At 46.2% G+C, this 13,950-nt stretch overlaps 1 pseudogene across 1 annotated transcript; it reads left to right on the top strand.

Moving 5' to 3' along the window:
• The first annotated feature begins 643 nt into the window (after positions 1–643).
• On the top strand, positions 644–2,623 carry LOC116756808 (annotated as a pseudogene). Its single transcript, XR_004350760.1, has one exon. The product of XR_004350760.1 is annotated as a eukaryotic translation initiation factor 4B-like (transcript).
• Positions 2,624–13,950: the final 11,327 nt, after the last annotated feature.

Below are 13,950 nucleotides of genomic sequence, written 5' to 3' on the forward strand. Positions count from 1 at the left end.
CTCCCGGGACTGAAGATGAAAGAGCAGAAGATTAACCGTTCACTCAATACGTTAGTATTTGAGGCACTACATTAGCTACTAGTACAGGAGGTGAATGTGACTACGATGATTTCTTCCCCTGAAGACTAGGGGGAGACTAGGGATGGGGCAAACTGGAGGGAGTAAGTGTGTACAAAATAGATGCCAAGGCATATGCTAGAATGCAGTCAACATCAAATGGGGGGATCAAGAGATGGGGTTCAGAAGAGACAAAGATCTGTCCTGATAGAAAGGTTGGGAAGACCTTGCTGAGAATGGGCCTTAGACTGGACTTTGGAAATAGGCAAGAGGTGGTGGAGCCACCTGCTTCAACTTGACCATGTGGGCTTTGGCAGTGAGCACCAAAGCTGACACCACCCTACTCAAAGGAGGACACCCTGCTCATGTAATATGCTCCCCTGTATACTCAATGTTGTATAGTCTCATGGTGACGGTAGGACGGCAGATGGGAGAAGGAAGCTCACCAAAGGCTGAAATGTAATGTTTCTCCAGCTAGGTGATAGAGCTTAGAACTAAGTTAATTTGGTTTAGAGAAAGAATGAAGTGATATTTGATGTATCTTAGGGTTCTGGAATAAAAATCATACTGTGACCTTTGCGTTCTCTCTCCCTCTCCCAACATGGCGGCCTCAGCAAAAGTGAAGAATAGGAAGGGGAAGACTATCTCCCTAACGGACCTCCTGGCTGAGGATGGAGGGACTGCTGGAGGGAGCACCTATGTCCCTAAACCAGTCAGCTGGGCTGATGAAACAGATGACCTAGAAGGAGATGTTTCAACCACTTGGCATTGTAATGATGATGATGTGCATGGGGCACCTCCAGTCGACCCTTCCATCCTGCCCACTGCTCCACGGGCTGCTCGGGAATCCAATATCCACTGGGGCTGTCTTCCCAAATCGCCACCCTACCCTGCTTTTCTAGGGAACCTGCCCTGTGATGTGATAGAAGACTCCATTAAGGGATTCTTTAGAATTCCTTCAGACGTTTAAATATAAGCGCAGTGCGTTTATAATGTGAACCCAGCAATCCTGAGAGGTTGAAAGGTTTTGGTAACGCTGAGTTTGAGGACCTGGATTCCTTGCTCAATGCCCCGAGCCTCAGTGAAGAGTCTCTAGGTAACAGGAGAATTCGAGTGGACGTTGCTGATCAAGCACAGGATAAAGACAGGATGATCGTTCTTTTGGCAGAGATAGAAATCGGGATTCTGACAGAACAGATACAGACTGGAGGGCCCGTCCTGCTATAGACAGCTTTGATGACTACCCACCTAGAAGAGGTGATGATAGCTTTGGAGACAAGTATGGAGATCGTTATGATTCAGACCGATATGGTGATGGGTATCGGGACAGTTACCGTGATGGCCCACGCCGGGACATGGATCGATACGGGGGCCGAGATCGCTGTGATGACCGAGGCAGCAGAGACCATGATAGAGGCTACTATTCCAGGATAGGCAGTGGCAGAAGAGCATTTGGTAGTGGGTACCGTAGGGGTGACCACTACGGAGGAGGCGGGGACCCTGTGAAGACAGATATGATGACAAGATGACCGGTCATGGAGCTCCAAAGATGATTACTCTCGGGGTGATGATAGGCGTGACGATAGAGGTCCCTCGCAAAGACCCAAACTGAACCTAAAGCCTCAGAGTACTCCTAAGGAAGAGGATTCCTCTGCTAGCACCTCCCAGTCCAGTCGAGCAGCCTCTATCTTTGGAGGAGCAAAGCCTGTTGACACAGCTGCTAGAGAACGAGAAGTGGAAGAGCGGCTACAGAAGGAACAGGAGAAACCGCGGCGTCAGCTGGATGAGCCGAAACTAGAACGACGGCCTCGGGAGAGACACCCAAGCTGGCGAAGTGAAGAAACTCAGGAACGGGAACGGCCGAGGGCAGGAAATGAGTCATCACAGACTGGGACCTCAGCCACATCTGGAAGAAGTAAGTCAGACCAGGATGCACGAAGGAGAGAGAGTGAGAAGTCGCTAGAATATGAAACACCCAGTAAAGAGGAAGACTGTCAGTCTCCAGCTTCTAAGCCTCCCAAACCTGAACAGCCTCGAAAGGTAATACCAACCCCTCCACCAAAGGAGAATGCTTGTGTGAAACGAAGTTCTAAGCCTCCTGATCGATCTCAGAGCTCAGACACAGAGCAGCAGTCCCGTACAAGTGGTGGAGGGAAAGTAGCTTCAGCTCAACCATCTGAGGAAGGACCAGTAAGGAAAGCAGATGAAAATAAAGTAGATGGGGTGAGTGCCCCAAAAGGCCAAAGTGGAGATTCCAGCCATGGTCCAGGAGATGGAGGGAACAAAGACCACTGGAAGGAGGCAGACAGGAAAGATGGCAAAAAGCATCAAGACTCCAGGTCTGCACCTGAGCCAAAGAAAGCTGAAGAAAATCCAGCCTCTAAATTCAGTTCTGCAAGCAAGTGTGCTGCTCTTGGCATCGATGGTGAAGGTGAAAATGAGGGAGAAGTTTACACCAAATAGACCTCTGCATTCTGTGCTTTCTCCTAGTCTCTCACCACCCTGGAACATTCGAGAGCAAATCAAATCTCTATCCAGACAAGACAAAATAAAACTCACCATCTCCTGGAAAAAAAAAATCATACTGTGCGTGGTTCCTATCCTCAGGGAGCTTACTGTCTGGAGGATGGGTGGATAAAAATGTGTTAATATTGTATTTGCCACAGTGCAATTAGTGCCATAGATAAGGCCTCTTACAGGGCATTCAGAAGAAGGAAAGACCACTTGGTAGAACCAAGAAAGGCTTAGAGTATGAAGTGATATTTGTAATAGCTCATTAAGTATAGAAGGGGTTTCATAGAGAGGAGGGAAGGGCACTCCAGGTAGGGAAAAGAGTTTGAACAAAGGCTTATGAAACATGTCCTTTGTTCTAGGGCTAGAGATGAATCTGGTGCTTCTAGGGAAGATGGACAGAAAAACCTTGCCTTCTCCTGGCTCAGGGGCTGATCATTCCCTACAGGGACAAGTCCCCATTGAGAATCACTATATTTTCATTGTATTCCCCCAGGTCAGGGATATTTTATTGAGATATACTTCATGTAGTTTATATTAAAAATTGACACAAGTATTTATTGTTTGAAATACAGTGTAATATTGGACATGCTTTTTATAAAATACAAAGGACCTTTAAGGACCCTCCCTTTAGACTCTGACTCGCTGCCAATATTCCTCCTCATTTGAAAATCATCAGACTTTCCTCGCTTTAAGAAAGATGTATGGGGAGCTATGAGAGTTCGTATTGGGAAGTTTGGGTCAGACTTAGCAGTTAATACTGAGTGGACACAGAAGAAAGAGATAAGGTCAGAGGACCCTGGTCAGAGTAGGATGGACTTAATCAAGGAAGACATCTTTGGAAGGGTACCACGAACCAGACGTTGATGAGCATAAAGAAATGAATGTGAAGGGATAGTACGGTAAGGGGAATAAATGTCCACTTAGTTCTATGTTGAAGAATAAGCAGATAATGAATGAATAAATGCAGGTGCTGTGAAATTATTCAAGTGAAAGATCCTATGGATAGAATGAGCCACGAAGAGACGGTTTCTCCAAAGATGAGTCGCAAAAAATTGGAACTCTGTAGGTTGATAGCAGATAAAGAAAAAAAGTTATTATTGCTACTGTCACATGAGAAAGAAAGAAAAGGTGTCCTTGGGGCTAACTGAAATTGAGTGCCACCACCAGAATGCTTACCTGGAGTCAGCAGGAGCGGTTGTTTGCCTGAGGAGTACCCTGGGAATTTTATCTACTCTCAGTTAAAAATCAGAGGCCTCTTCCTTTCAAGTGAAATAACCCCTGAAAATCTCCTGGGATTTCAGCAGATTAACTGTGAGCAAAATTCAGGCAGAAAACAGAGGCGATGGGCAGGCTGTGGTATCAGCTATAGAACCCAGGGCATGGAATTGGATTTAATTCAGCAGAAAATGATTTCGGGGTGACAAGCCCACCTATCTGGATGCCCAGGCCTGAAGCAGAGTCAGTAGTTTTGGTGGCCTGGCTGCCCAGTGACAGCAGCCTGGATTCCTCTCTCCACAGGCACCCAGTAGCGGGAGGGAGGGAAGAAGACGGGGAGAAGCTCATCGGTCTCCGGAGGAAGGAGAAGCTTGTTTTATCTGAGATGCAGGGCCTGCTGCCTAAAAGCCAAGCACACACAAAGGCCAGCTGGGGGGCCTGGCCTCTATAGTGTGGATGCGGCCAGGGAACACTTTGTAGGTGGCTCTTGCACAAGCGTTCTACTGCCATGTTTTAAAGAGAAGGCAAAGCAGAGTTATTTTCTAGGAGGTTCGAAACCTGGTCGGCTCCCCTTTTCCCTGCCCAGGTTCTGAATGATTTGAGAAGGAAGATAAAGGGGAGGCAGAGAGAAGCCAGGACGGAGGTCACAGCTTTGCTCTGTCAATGCCTCCAGAACTAGGTATGCTCGTACCCTGCCACACACATGCTGGAAAGCCCAAGCTCTGGAGCAGTTCCAGAAACCGCCTGATGCCCAAGGGCAGCTCATTCCCTGGAGGAGAGAAGGGGGGCTGAGACAAGCAGGCCCAGTGGTTCCCAAACTCATCAGTCTGGTCCTTGATGGGAGGAGGTACCAGCTGCATGAGGAAATAACACCCTCCTCTGAACCAAGTGGCTTTCCTGATTCATTTAGGAACTAACTCAGGACTCAGAGCGTAGCAGCTTCTTCTACCCCTCCCTTCCCCATCCCTTTTAGACCTACTGTGGGCTTTGAAATCAACTGGCTTCTCTAGGACTTTATAGTAGGGAAGGCGGCTTCAGTTCCAGTTTCCTTGAAAAGGCATCCAAAAGGGCTTCGGAGGTTGAGCCTATTCAATTCAGTGACTTTCTCTCAGATCTACTAGAGGAATTCTGGATACTGGGAGCTGACAATACACCTGTACTCGGCACTGGCTACATAATTTGCAGAGCCTAGGCTGAAGGGAAAATGCAGGCCCTTGTTTCAAAAGCTATTAAGAATTGTAAGCCAGTGACAGCATAGCATCGATCCAAGTTTGGGACCCTGTCTATACAAGGCCTGGTGCAACTGCAAAGCTCCCACACCGTGAAGCTAGCCCTTAGTGCTTACAGATATTATTTATGGTCTCTGGGCTATTTCCTTCCCTTCCTGTTCTCCAGGCAGGAGCATCTCTGTCTGTCTCCCTTTTACACACACACACACACACACACACACACACACACACACACTTTAAATATAATTTATGTATAACATGTATAAGAGAAATTGCACTTATCAGAAGTGTACAGCTTGATTGATTTCCACAAAATAAACACATCCATGTAACCACATCATTTAACAGAATGTTACCGGAATCTCAGAAAACTCTTTGTGCTCCTTTCTAACCATTACCTTGTTTCTTTTGTGATTGGCGTCTTTCATTCAACTGTCTTTGTGAGATTTACCTGTGTCGTTGTATGTGGCTGAGTTTATTCACTTACCTTGCTGTATTTTGTCATTGTATTTATTCATTGACGTTATTTGTTCCTTCTACGGTTGATGAACAATTGGGTCGTTTCTAGTATTTGGCTATTACAATTAGTGCGGCTGTACACATTCCAGGGCATCTCTCCCGGTGCATATGTGCACTTATTTTGTTGGAATTGCTGGCTCATGGATTAAGCTTATGCTAAACTGTAGTGGTTACTAGTATTTCCCCAAAGTGATTGACCAATTTACCCCCCTATTAGTAGTAAATGATGTTCCATTTGCTTAATACTCTTGCCAACGTTAGTTGGTCTTTTTTTAAAACTTTATTTTGGCCATTCTGGTTGGAAGGGAATCAAAAATTATTTATCCCTTGCCTAATTTCAGAAAGTATGGAAAGATTCTTAGATGTGTGCATAAAACGCCCCTCCTATCTCAGCTTCTCTCTGTCCAGTGGCTTCACTTTTTGCATCATTTTTTTTTTTTTCTCCACCTGGTGGCAAAGAGAGACACAGCAAATTCTATTGCTATTAGAATTTGGAAAAGGAGAACCCTACAGACTAGAGGAGTCAAGGAAGACTTTGTGGAATTGATGGGATTTGAGTTAGATTTCCAAGCACTTGGAAAAGGTGAGCAGGAGGGGAAGGGATCCTTAGGTGGATTAAAGTGGAGAGAGTGGTCCCATCAAAGCTGTTCCGGCTGCAGTGGCAGACTCGCCTCGGGAGCAATGGCTGGTGAGGGGCCAGAGTGTGCAGTGACTCCCTGTGGCTGAGAAGCTAGGCTGCTACCACTGGTTTGCTTGTGCCTGGTTTAGAAAAATTAATCTGGCCAAGGTCCATTCAAGGGAACCCAAGAGGAAAGGCTGGAAGCTGGCCAGGATAGGAGGAAAGGCTGATGGAGGGTCTGCATTAGGGTTCTCATTAGTGTCAGAAGACCAAAAAGGAGTTGGATGTATTTGGAAGGAAGAATGGATTGTCCTTCGTACTCCTTGTTCTTGTGTCATCGTCATAGGAACGAGGATCTTCATAGGATGCCTGATTAGATGGCTCCTGGAGAGGCACCGTGCTGTCTCCTTGTTTGGGTCCTTCCCTCCTTGCCTCCAGTACAGAACAAATATATAGATATGCATACGAGGCACCTCTCATGAAATCGTTGTCTAATTGACTAACAAAATTGTGGCAGTGCCTCTTGGGCCCAAATTTAGAAGAATGTTATAGGATTAAACTACTTGGGTGCATTTCAGCTGATTTCACGGTGTCTCATGGTGGAAAGGAAGGTTTCTTTTATTTGTTTATTCATTATACTTCTGTAAGGATATGAAGATTACTTTGGTAGTTGGAGATCTCAAATATATATTGAATATATTTGCATGTTTGTACCTATGATATGATATAGGCTATTTTGTGTAGTTCTTTTTCTCCATGGTTGCAAGTGATGACTTCCTGCCAGGTCGGCTGGAAAAGGCACAAGTTACCACTTCAATTTCTTTCACATTTTAATACTTGCATATCATGCTATTTGTGTATGAAGTTGACTGTCTCTCTATAGGGATATATGTAGATCTTTTAAATATTTAAAACAATATTTCCCCTAGCAAATCCCCACAAAAACTACTAGAACTGATAAACAAATTCAGCAAGGTAGCGGAATACAAGATTAACATGCAGAGATCAGTTGCACTTCTTTACACTAACAATGAAATACCAGAAAGGGAATGTAAACAATCCCTTTTAAAATTGCATCAAAACAATAAAATAGGAATAAAACAATATTTCATTCTGCCCCATCCTCAAACGTCTATTTTAGGATGCAGGAGATATGTACCTAATTCTCTCTTTTGTGTCCGGAAAGCATGAGCACATGTATAGAACCAGCTTTCAATGGTTTGTGCTGAAGGGAGGTGGTGGTGGAAGGTGAATGGCCAGGGGTCTCCAATCTTTGCCAGGATGAGCCACTTCCTTTCTCACCTGAAGCCAAACGGTTGTTATTGATGTATGTGTGTGTCTGTGCATGTGGGCATCTTCAAAATAAGCTGAGGTGGGTGAGAGTTTGGGGAGTAGTGTTCCAAAAGAGGGCTCCTATTAGCCAATGAATAGGAAAGGTTGTAGATTTCTAGAGTGATGGTTTCCTGCCCTTTGCCCCACCATAAATGTCCATAAGCCTCCGGACAAGCCACCTACACTCACCAGGCCTCAGTCTCCAACCATCTAGGCTGAACTTAAGGTCATTTGTCCTACTTTTCTCTCAACTGGATTGTGAGTGTCACATATACGTGAAAGGTCTGTATAACATAAAGAATTTTTGTTATTCGCCAAATAAACGCTTCAGAAATCCTTCAGAGATTCCCCGTGAGACATTTAGACTTGGACCATTTGACTTGGAAGCATTAGAAAGACAGGAAAAGAGAATATTTATTACCAGTTCTTATTTAGGCAGAGTTTGCTTATCCTGTCTATCAAAAATAAGAGCCAACAGGCTGGAGCGGTTTTGATTGGATCACGATATTTCTCCACATTTGAATGGACTCCAAGGGTCTATTCCAGCATTTGGGCCAGAAGATATGCATGTTCTGGAGGGGAGCAAGTTTGTCTACGTGTGCAATGGCCCTGCGCTGGCTGCAGACAGACGATGGTGTCATGTCCCCACCACGCTAGCCATCTCCATCGAGCAGGTTGCCTCTTCCTGCTCTGAGCTGGGTGGGTGTCGAGCCCTGGAATTAAATCCTATCAGAAGCAAGCTTTTGCTTTTAGCAACTCAGGCCACTCTGGACATTTTAACTCTGAGAAGCTGGCCTTTACTCAGGCACTGTTCATACTTTGGGAGAGAAGAATTATCACAGCTAATATTTCTTGAGAATGTATGCACCAGTCATCATTCTAAGCACAGTCATTCTGTGGACTCATTTAATCCTCCTAACACTTGAGGTAAGTAACGTTACTATTCCTGTTTTACAGATGAGGAAATCGAGGTGTGTAGATGCTTAATAACTTAAATTCAACTCTGCAGAAAGTGACAACATGGGTGATATTCAAAAGACGTAACAACTAGGATGATCAAAACACTGGTCAATCAGAGGCAAGGCTGTGCCCACTCAGAACAGATGCTACCGGTAAACAAAGCTGGTGTGGCTATACAGGTCCCACTGGCTGAGCATCGCCCCAAGTGGGGATTCAAACCCGGGCGGTCTGGCTGCAGGGTCCACATTCTCCCCACTCCTCTGTACTGTCTCTTTGCTTTCAGAGTGTCTGGCACAGGGTAGATGCTCCATCAATAGTATGCAAAATTAAGGTACTATGGTCTAATTGCTCCCTCGTGAGGGCTTCCTGTTTGCTCTGTCTCCTGCCCCTCCTCTTGGCACCTATGACAATGCCCAGGGCACGGTCGTGCTCTTGTGGCACTCACTATCCATAAGTGTTCCTCTCGTTTCTGCTCCACGGTACCCCTTCTTCCACCCTTTCAAGATCCAGGGCTCACTCCCCTCCTTCCAGCCTCTCCCCCAAACAAACAACCCTTTACTCTACATGTCAATACTTCCAACAGTCCTGCTTTTGCTCTCTCACATTGTCCTATGCCATGTGATGGCTTCCCTGAAGATATTAAGAATCTGTGGTTCTCAAGAGGTGCCTTAGGCTGGTTCTGGAAAAAGTGGGGCAGGGAGAATAGGCACATACAAGGGTTTAATGACCAAACCCAGGAGGCCCTTCAAGTTCCCAAGTGTCTTTTAGGGAAAGAAATAGAATTTATAGATTGGAATTTCTCCACAGATTAAAAACTGACATAGAGTTTTCTGATTCAGTAGGTCTGGAAGGGATCCTGAGAATTTGCATTTCTAACAACTTTCCAGGTGATGCTGCTGCTGTTTGTCTGGGTACCACACCTTGACACCATAGCACCTTATTCCTCTGTCTTTAGAGCCAGCCCTCCTCCACTTGAGGGGAAACTATTTTGGATTGATTTCACCTGGGAGCTCCGGGCTCAAGGCCCAGGGCCTGTTCTAGCCATTTCTCAGTGGTGTTGGCCACATCCTCTTTATGGGCACTTGTGTGAAGATTTTATCCTGAACAAACTCCAAACAGCTGGCCTTGCTGGCCTGAAACCAAGGGCTGCTCAGAGTGTGACGTGGTATGGTGGTGGCCATGGACAGCCAGGAGCGCATGTGATCAATGTCTGCTAGGACCCCATCAATCTCCACTTCCACGTGCCTTGTGTTTTCCCATTGGGATCCTGATGTGAAAAAGCACAAGAGAGGGGCTTCCCTGGTGGCGCAGTGGTTGAGAGTCCGCCTGCCGACGCAGGGGACACGGGTTCGTGCCCCGGTCCGGGATGATCCCACATGCCGCGGAGTGGCTGGGCCCGTGAGCCATGGCCGCTGAGCCTGCGCGTCCGGAGCCTGTGCTCCGCAACGGGAGAGGCCACAACAGTGAGATGCCTGGTGGAAAACATCCCTCTTACTGCTCCCCAACCCCCCTCCCAAGTTTTCCTCCTTAGAACAGTCGATCTTACCTCTTCTCTGGAATCTTCTCCAACCTCTCTAGATAGGTTACAGCTTTCGCTTCTGGGCTTCCTGAGCACGTCTTTACCACCACACTTGTGGCATCCATTTAGACTGTGAACAGCTGGAGGGCATGTCTCTCTGCCTCGTGGATCCTTGTCAAAGTGCAGGACACACCGTAGGTACTCTCTGAGTGTTTGATAAATGAAAACAAAGGCGACGGTTAGGAAGACAACATAGCACAACAGGTGTAACGTAGTCTGGCTTTGGAGTCATCAGACTTGAGTGTAGTTCTCAGTTTTGCCATTTGTTAATTGTGTAACCTTGTATAGGAATTACTTAACTCAGCTCAGTCTCAGTTTCTGATCTGCAAAATGGGTACAACAGCATCTTCCTCATAGGACTGTTGTGCTGTTAAGATAATGCATATAAAGCTCCTATCGCTGGGCACAAAACAGGTTCTCAGACAATGATATTTATTAGTGGGAGAACCATGTGCTGAACAGATGAGGGGTGGGTGGGCACAGGAAGAGGAGTCCTGGGCCCTTAGCTTTCAGGGTTTTACCCGATATCATCTTTCAGCCTGATTTATTGAAGTGGGATAAAGCAAGAAGCTCTAGAGGGTAGATGTGCCCTATCTGAAAGGACGGAGCAAAGAACATGGAAAGAGATAGGACAGACCCAGCAGGCACTTCACAACCTGTCTGGCCTTTGTTTCCCTTTCTGTGTTTGTTCCTAATGGTGTTAATTCTCTGTCTGCTCTCTTTCAGGGCATCCTTTCTGTCTGTATACATCAGCGGACCTGAGCCCGACAGTAAAACCTGAATCGGCCTGTGCTGGGAACTGTGACACCAGGGATCCGTGTTTAATAGGTGTTTGGGAATGCCATCGCTTATTAGTGTACAGGATATGTCAGGGCTATTAAAATACGCTCCTTGTTCAGTCCTCTAAGCTGCACGTGGCTCTTGTATTAGCTAACCTCCCTTTGGTGCTATAGAGAGATACACCATGTAATGTGGCAGACATCCTGAGTCCTGGTATCACACTAGTATCAGCCTGGTTTTCCTCCCCCTCCAGGCATATGGACGACAGGCCCCCTGTAGTTGGGCAGCACCCTGAACCTACTCCTGGGTGACCTGTGAGCAGAGGCAGCGGAAAACCCTCACAGCTCGCTCTGTCTTTCCGAAGGCACGTGATCCTGCAGGAGGCTTTGTTTTAGGGGCAGAGCTGCAAGACCTGGACCCTGAGCTGGACTGTGAGGCAATCTCCCTTAAAGAGGCACTCTTATCACCCCAAATCCTTTGTTGCATGAAGCCACTGAAATCTGGAGGCTGTCTGTGACTGTCAGATAACCTGGCTCATTCTAATAAAAAAATCAATGAGAAAACATTACAAGTCGTTTCCCACTTTTCCCACCATCAGGAGGTTATCTGCCTGTGCTTTTCATATAGTAGCCCAGGAACATCAGTTTATAATTTTCTTGATAATTGTGTTTCTGGCCTGGAGCCTTTCCTGGATTTGCCACTCCCCCACCTAATTTTGGAGGAATCATATTCACCAAAACTGTTCAAGATGAGAGCTAGATGCCACCTGGTTGGACCAAACCTACCCCTATCCTGCTGAAAAATATTTTTCTGTTGCTCATGGTGAAGAAAGTGTACGAGCTGCTTGGTAAACAGAATCCGATCTCCGGATGGATCTTTTATTGATAAAGTCTAGAGACATACATGAACCAATAATTAACTACTTTGTCTACTTTTATTGTTTCTTGTTTGTGTGGCCCCATATAAGAGGAAGTAGCAGAGTGTAGCTATGTACATGACGGACCATGAAACTGGGTTTCTAGAGGAGGCTTGACTGGGACCAGCAGTGTTGTTAAATGTAATCCTATGTCTAGGTCCCTGCTCACAGATCCCAAAGGCACTGTTCCTATTGTGTGTGTTGGAAATGGGGTCTCTGTGCTCAAGAAACACAATGTTGACTGCACAGCATGGCAGGGCCTGAATGTGTCCCATCTGCACCTCAGTTCCTCACTGTGAAATGGGGCTACTACATACTTCCCAGACCTCTAGAAAAGACCCAATGCTTTGTACTTTATAATTTTACTTTTTCTTTTTTACTGTGGGTAAATTTCTAAAAAATCCACAAACAATAAGGACTTCAAAAGAACCCAGGATCAGAAACATGGATGAAATCAGAATTCTGACTGATAAAGCATCCTATAAAACTCTCAGAGGTGTATCAGGATCAAGTAGGTAGGAGGACTAACCTTGTCTCCCTAACTACCTCCTGGGGCCAGATCTGGCCTCCTGATTATTTTCTGTAAATAAAGTTTCATTAAAACACAGTCAAGCAGACTTCCCTGGTGGCACAGTGATTAAGAATCCGCCTGCCAATGGAGGGGACACGGGTTCAAGCCCTGGTCCAGGAAGATCCCACATGCCGTGGAGCAACTAAGCCTGTGCGCCACAACTACTGAGCCTGCGCTCTACAGCTCGCAAGCCACAACTACTGAGTCTGTGTGCCGCAACTACTGAAGGCTGCGCATCTAGAGCCCGTGCTCTGCAACAAGAGAAGCCACCACAGTGAGAAGCCCGCGCACCGTAACGAAGAGTTGCCGCCTCTCACTGCAATTAGAGAAAGCCCGCATGCAGCAACGAAGACCCAACGCAGCCAAAAATAAATAAAAATTTACTTTAAAAAAAGCATCTCCTTAAATTACTAAAAAAGAAAAAGTCAAGCTCCTCCATCTTACACAATGTTCATGGCTGTCTTCACAGTACAATGGCAGAGGTGAATAGTTGTGACAGGAATTTATGGCACACAAAGCTTAACTTATGTAGGATTTGGTCCTTTACAGCCAAGACTACAACAGTGGTTCTCAAACTTGAGCAAGCATGTTAGAATCACATGGTGGACTTATTAAAATCCAGATTTCTGGGCCTTACCTGTAATTCAGTAGGTCTGGGGTGGGGCCCATGAATCTGTATTTCTATCAGGTCCCATCCAGGTGATGCTGATGTTGCTTGTCTGGGGACCACATTTTTGTGAACCGCAAGACTAGGGATTATTGTTGTCAAGCTCTACTGATGAGACAAATTCTAATGGAACAGAATGGGCCTCAGCTGTGCCTAGAGCGCTTCTCCAGTTTCCAGAACAGGGTCGAGGAGAGGGGGGCGTGCCTGTTTCTCTAGGACTCTTTGGCTTGGTTAAACAAACAAACAAAAAAGTGGATATTCCAGGGCTGTACAGAAGATAGTGTGCATGTATCTGGGGAACTCCGTGAATAAGGCTAGCTATAAAACAACTCCTCTACTTGTGGGTATTTGGGAATCCTCTAAATCTCTAGTGCCTGAGGTAAAATGCTCCTTAAGTACAGTTAGCAGGTACCATCTTGTAGCTATATAATTACTGAATTCCAGAAGAACATGTTGAAATTCATCCAGTATCACTTCTCTCTGATGGGTGTCAACTGCTGAGCTCTGGGAACTAGTCTTTGGGAGATGAGGCCAAGCAATCATAATCAGGCTTTTTTTTTTTTAATACTTACTCATCTTTGCCCCCATATCCCCTTTGGGACATTAATTAATTGGTGTAGGGATGAAGAGGAAGCCACTTGGTGTAAAAACGAAAAATGTGGACTTCCCTGGTGGCGCAGTGGTTGAGAGTCCGCCTGCCGATGCAGCGGACACGGGTTCGTGCCCCGGTCCGGGAGGATCCCACATGCCGCGGAGCGGCTGGGCCCGTGAGCCATGGCCGCTGAGCCTGCGCGTCCGGAGCCTGTGCTCCGCAACAGTGAGAAGCCCGTGTACCGCAAAAAAAAAAAAAAAAGATAGAAAGATGGTAGGTGACAAAGTCAGACCCGGAATAGGGAATGTGATGGAGGTTGCCCACAAGAGTTCTTGTTTTGAAAAATCAGCTGTAAAGGAAGAAGTCTTCTTACCTGTGAGGATTCAGGAATGAGATCCTG

Source organism: Phocoena sinus, chromosome 7 (assembly GCF_008692025.1).
Source record: "Phocoena sinus isolate mPhoSin1 chromosome 7, mPhoSin1.pri, whole genome shotgun sequence".
In the NCBI taxonomy this organism is placed as follows: Eukaryota; Metazoa; Chordata; class Mammalia; order Artiodactyla; family Phocoenidae; genus Phocoena; species Phocoena sinus.